At 34.8% G+C, this 6,000-nt stretch overlaps 1 long non-coding RNA gene across 1 annotated transcript in view; it reads left to right on the top strand.

Moving 5' to 3' along the window:
* Positions 1–1,075: 1,075 nt before the first annotated feature.
* Positions 1,076–6,000, top strand: part of LOC110343071 — a 105,112-nt gene continuing 100,187 nt past the window's right edge. The window contains exons 1-2 of the long non-coding RNA XR_005879309.1: positions 1,076–1,111; positions 5,235–5,315. This is a non-coding gene — a long non-coding RNA (uncharacterized LOC110343071). The remainder of the gene's footprint in view (positions 1,112–5,234; positions 5,316–6,000) is intronic.

Here is a 6,000-nt window from a genome sequence, read left to right as displayed (position 1 = left end):
CTCCTGCTGCTGCTGCAGCCCCAGCCAAGGCTGAAGCCAAGGAAGAGTCAGAGAAATCAGATGAGGAGATGGGATTTGGTCTCTTTAACTGATCCCTCAGAACAACCAACTCAGCCTATTCAATTTAAAAAACATGGAAATAAAAGCTTACCTCTGTTAAAAAAGAAAATGTTTTGGTTATTATTTATGTGAATAATTATAGGGATTACTCCTATATTTTATCAAATTATAGAAAGCTTAACATTTTTTACTTGAGGGTTTTGATCTCAATAAAATGTTACCTGAGTCCAGTGCTTTGCTCTGAAGTCTGTATGTAGTGTATGTATTTAGCTTTACAGTGAAGTGCTTACTTGCATGCATGAGGCCTTGGGCTTGATGTTAACCAGTGACTTAGAATTATTGTGAGAATAAGGGCTAGATTGTTTCTCCATGTTTCCTCACAATGTATTAATTTATAAACCAAAGACTTTAGACAGAAGCACTTAAAATGTAAGTAAGGAAATAAATGGTACATTTTAATTATATTTTACTTCAGAAATATTTTGTTTGTTTGTTTGTTTTTTCAGGACAGGGCTTCTCTGTGGCTTTGGAAGCTGTCCTGGAACTAGCTGTTGTAGACCAGCATGGTCTTGAACTCATAGAGATCAGCCTGCCTCTGTCTCCCGCGTGCTGGAATAAAAGGTGTGCACCACCACTTCCCGGCCCAGAAATATTTTTAAATAAAATTTTATTAGCTAATAGTCAATGTACATACTGATGGGTTTTATTAAGACTTTATCATGCAAATATCTATACTTTGGCTATATTTGCCATTCCCATTTCTCTCGCCTTCTAGACTTACTATGTGGTTTGAATGAAAATGGCCCCCATAGGCTCATAGGGAGTGTCACTATTGGGAGGTGTGGCCTTGTTGGCATGGGTGTAGCCTTGTTGGTGTCACTGTGGGTGGGCTTTGAGGGTTTAGATGCTCAAGCCAGGCCCAGTGTAGCTCACTGTCTCTTCCTGCTATCTGCAGATCCAGATGTAGAACTCTCAGCTATGTCTCCAGCACCTTGTCTGCCTGCATGCCACCATGTCCTGCCATGACAATAATGGACTAAACCTCTGAACTGTAAGTCAGAACTAATTAACTGTTCTTTTTATAAGAGTTGCTGTGGTCATGGTGTCTCTTCAGAGCAATAGAAACCCTAAGACACTCACCATTACCGTTCATTCCCCCAGTATGACTTTAGTTTTCATTACTCTCATGTGCATGCCTGAGTGCATATGTGTATGTGTGTGAGTGTGTGAGTGTGTGAGTGTGTGAGTGTGTATGTGTGTGTGTGTGTATGTGTGTGCGTGCACACATGGGCACACATAAGCTCGTGGGCATGTGTACATAATTCTGGATGCAAAGAAGAGAGAAAATGCTCAGTGTTTGTCTTTCTGAGTCTGACTTATCTCACCCAATATGATGAGTACCCAGTTGTGTACATTTTCCTGTTTATTCTGTATATATACATATCACATTTTCTTTACCTGTTTACAAGTTTATGGACACCAGGACTGATTTCATAATTTAACTATTTTGAATAATGCTGTAGTCAAAAATCAGCAGTGTATAAAGGTAGCCTGTCCTTGGATTCTCACCAGCATGTGTTATTCATTTCTTTTCTTAATGATAGTACTTCTGGTTGGGAACTCAATGTGCTGTTAATTTGTATTTCACTCACATCTAAAAAATAAATTTTTTTCATGTTTATTGGCCATTTGTACTTTGTCTTTTGAGAACGGTCTGTTTACTTCCTTAAACCGTTTATTGGCTGGATATTTGGTTTCTTGGTATTGTTTTGAGTTTCAAATCCTAGCTACTAGTCCTCTGGGAGATGTGTATTTGGCAAAGTCTTTTGTTGAATGTTGTAGGCTGTTCTGAACTCTTGGTGTCCTTTAGAGATGACACTTGCATGTCTTTCAGTTTGAAGCATTTTCCCTGGGTTTTCTTTTAGCAGTTCAGAGTTTCATGTTGTGATGGTTAGTTTTAACTGTCAACTTGACATATCCTAGAACTACCTGAGCAGAGGATGGTAATGAGGAATTGTCTAGACCAGCTTGGCCTGTGGGCATGTCTGTGGGATATTGTCTTGATTGTCAATGGCTGTGAGAAAGCCTGTCTATCATGGGAGGCACCATTCCCTAGCCAGGGTATCCTGAACAGTGTGACAGAGAGGACAAAGGTAGCTGAGATCTAGCAAATAAGTGAAGGCCCATGCATGTGTTCCCTCTCTGCTATGGAATGTGGATACAGTGCTTTAGGAGCGTTTGACTTCACTCAAATCATAGACTGTATCCTGGAAATGAAAGGCCAGCTTTTACCTTCTTCCACTCTATTGCTTCACTCAGATTTTACTTTATCACAACAACAGAAATGAAGCCAGGACACATATCTTGCATTAGTATGTTTCACCCATTTTGTGTTGGTTTTTATATCTGGTATCATACTTCTCCAGAGAATATCAATTTTGAAATGTCTGTCTTTTCTTCAATGTATACTTTTGACTTCTTAAAATTCACGTGGCTATTAGCTACATATGTTTATTTCTGTAGCTGCTATTCTATTCTTTGATCTACCTGTCTGTTTTGGTATAAATACCATGCTATTGTTATTATTATCATCATCATCATCTTACAACAGTTCTGTGGTATAGATATTAAAATAAAGTCTTGTTATATATAGAATTGTTTTTTTGCTTAGGATTACTTTGTCTGTTCTGAATCTTTTTTGTGTGTGTTTCTGTATGACTTAGATTTTTTTCAAGTTCTGTAGAGAATATCATTGGAATTTTGATGAAAATTCAATAAATTTTTCAGAGATTGTCACTTATATAGATGTTTTCACAGCATTAATTCTGCCAGTCTATGAGCATGAGTGATCTTTCTATCTTCTAGGGTCTTCTTCAATTTATTTCTCCATTATTTTCAAAATTCCATTGTTGTGGTCATTTATTTCCTTGGTTGGGTTTATGTCAAGATATTTTATTTTAATTTGAAGGTGTTGTGAGGGGGATTATTTCCCTTACTACTGTCTCAGCATGGGTATTATTGGTATTAGGAAGGCTTGTGCATTTTGTATGTTGACTTTGTATTTTATTACTTTATTATTGGTGTTGTAAGATTAATAATTTTCTGGTGCATTTAGGATATTTTAAATATGGAACATATCTTGTGAAAATAGGAATAATCTAAAATCTTCCTTTCCAACTTGTATCATTTGTATTTTGTTCTTTTATCTAATTTCTCCAGATAAGACTTTAAGCAGTAAGTTAAAAGGAGTGAAGATAGTGAGCAAGACACTCTTGCTCTGATTTTAGTGGGAATACTTTGAATTACTCCCCATTAAGAATAATATTTGGTACAAGTTTTGCATATATAACATTTATTATACACTGAGGTATATGTCTTCTTTTCTTGATTTTGTCAGGATTTTTATCATAAAGAGATGTCAGACTTTGTCATAGGTCTTTGCTATATCTATTGATAGGATCATATGATTCTGATTTTGAATCTGCTTATTTGAAGAATTTTATGTATAGATTTTTCACAAATTGGTTCATCTTTGTATGCATAGAAGTCAGCTAACCTGATTATAGTGAATTAGATCTTTGCTGTATTGTTGAATTGGGTTTGATAGTAGCATGTATGTATGCATGTATGTATGTATGTATGTCTGTATGTATGTATATATGTATGTATTTTGAGACAAGGTCTCTTTATGTAGCTCTTGCAAGCTTAGAATTCTCTGTATAGATCATGATATCCTTTAACTCACAGAGATCCACATGCCCATGCCCCCAAATATTGGGATTAAAGGCATGCACCACTATGTGTGGCTACCAGCATTGTAAAATTTTTAATTAACCTATTTTATATGTATGAGTGTTTTGCCTGTATTATACCTTTGCATAATGTGTGTGCCTAGTGTCTGTGGAGTCTAGAAGAGGGTGTTAGACCCTTGGACTGGGGTTACAAATAGTTTTGAGTCACCATGTGGATGTTCACAATCAAACATGGATCTTCTGGAAGAGCAACCAGTGCAAGAGACATTCCTTAATCAGTGAGCCATCCCTACAGCTCCATGCCAGTATTTTTCAAAAAATTAATTTTGTGTTCATTTTCATTAGGGAGAAATGATTATAGTTTATTTTGTTGTGTGGGTATGGCTGTTATTTATTTATTTGCTTTGGTTTTGATATAAGGGTAGTACTATATTAATAAAATAAGTTAGCGTTCAGTATATATTTTGCAGGACATAGATTTTAGATATTTTTTGGTAAATATGACTTAATTAAATTAAAATTCATAAGTTAGATATTAGGATTGATACACCTGCTTGTTTCTTAGGTTCATTTGACTGGAAAATCTTTTCCCAACCTTTGCTGCTCTTAATATTCTTTCTTTATTCTGTATGTTTGGGGTTTTGATTATTATGTGGCAAGGGGACTTTTTTATGTGGTCTACTCTATTTGGTGCTCTGTAAGCATCTTATACTTTGATTGTCATGTCTTTCTTTACGTTGGGAAAGTTTGGCTGTAGATATTTTTTAAAGATCTTGTTGAATTCATCAGTGAATCTATCTGAGTCAGGTTATTTTAGTAGGGGGAACTGTTAGATCACTCCAATATTGTATGTTTTAAATCTCTTTGTTTATTTCTTCTTGGTTTAATTGGTGGTTACACATGTCTAGAAATTTATCAATTTCTTTTAGATTTCTCAGTTTATTAGAATATAGTTTTTTAAAATGATTTCCTAGTAATCTGATCTTGGTATCTTTTAAAATGTGTCCCTTTTGCCTAATTTCATAAATTGAGCAATTTACCTAAGGGTTTACAATTTAGTTTATCATTTTACAGACCCTACTACTTAAGTAATTGACCCTTTGTATTTTTCTTTATATTGATTTCTGCTCTGATCCTTCTTTTCATCTCCTGATTTTGGATTGAGCTTGTTCTTCTTTTACTAGGATTGAGACATAGTATTAGATTTTTTCTTTTGGGATCTAATTTCTTAAATGCTGACATTTTAACAGATTATCTATCTATCTGCTATCTGTTTATCTGCCTGTCATCTGTCTGTCTTTCTGTCATTTATCTACCATCTATCTCTCTATCTCTATCATCTATATGTCTATATTTATTAAATCCATTAGATTTATAATGCCATTTAACTGAGTTATTTCTTTGCTGATTTTTTTTGTCTAGATGATTCGTGTATTGGTGAAGATGGGGTATTCAAGGCATCAACCATTACAGTATTGAAATCAATGTGCACCTTTACACATGGTAAGGCTTTGGTTTGTCTTTTTTTTATTGAAATTGGGTTTACTGATGTTCCCTTAATCATTATGAACTGATTTTATTTGCATCTTCTGACGAATTGTGATTTGAAGTCTAAGTTTTCCATTACTAATGTGGCTACATCTTGGTTACTGCTGTTATTATCTGATTTTTCCTATTTCCCTTTCCTTGTAATGCCCTTTTCCATTCTTTCAAACTAAGGCAATTTTAGTCTTGACTAATAAGCTTTGTTTCTTTTGTGTAGCAAATACATGGGTCCTGTTTCTTAACCCAATTTCCTAGTCTGTGCCATTTGATTGGGGTATTGAGGCCATCTTACTATTTGGAGTTATTGTTGATAGTTATTAATTCCTAACATTTCGCTCTTTTTGTAATGTTTGGCATTTTTCTAATCCTAGTTTGCATATAGGGTATTATACTACAGTTTATTCTTTCTCATAGCCTCGTGAGTGTATTCATTTACCTTTTTAGTATGTAGAATTCTTCATATATTTTCAGTGGTGCTCCCATAGTGGTAATAAATTACTTTAGTTTTTGTTTATCTCAAGGTTTTTCTTTCTCCTCCAATTATGATGGATAGTCTTGGTTTATATAGAGATTTGGTTTGGCAGTTACTGTGTTTCCAAGCTTGAAATACATCACTCCACGGTCTTCTTTCAGAGTTTCTGTG

Source organism: Mesocricetus auratus, unplaced genomic scaffold (assembly GCF_017639785.1).
Source record: "Mesocricetus auratus isolate SY011 unplaced genomic scaffold, BCM_Maur_2.0 Super-Scaffold_100009, whole genome shotgun sequence".
NCBI lineage: Eukaryota > Metazoa > Chordata > Mammalia > Rodentia > Cricetidae > Mesocricetus > Mesocricetus auratus.
The sequence above is the reverse complement of the archived record's forward strand: the minus strand, read 5'-3'. Positions and strand labels throughout refer to the sequence as shown.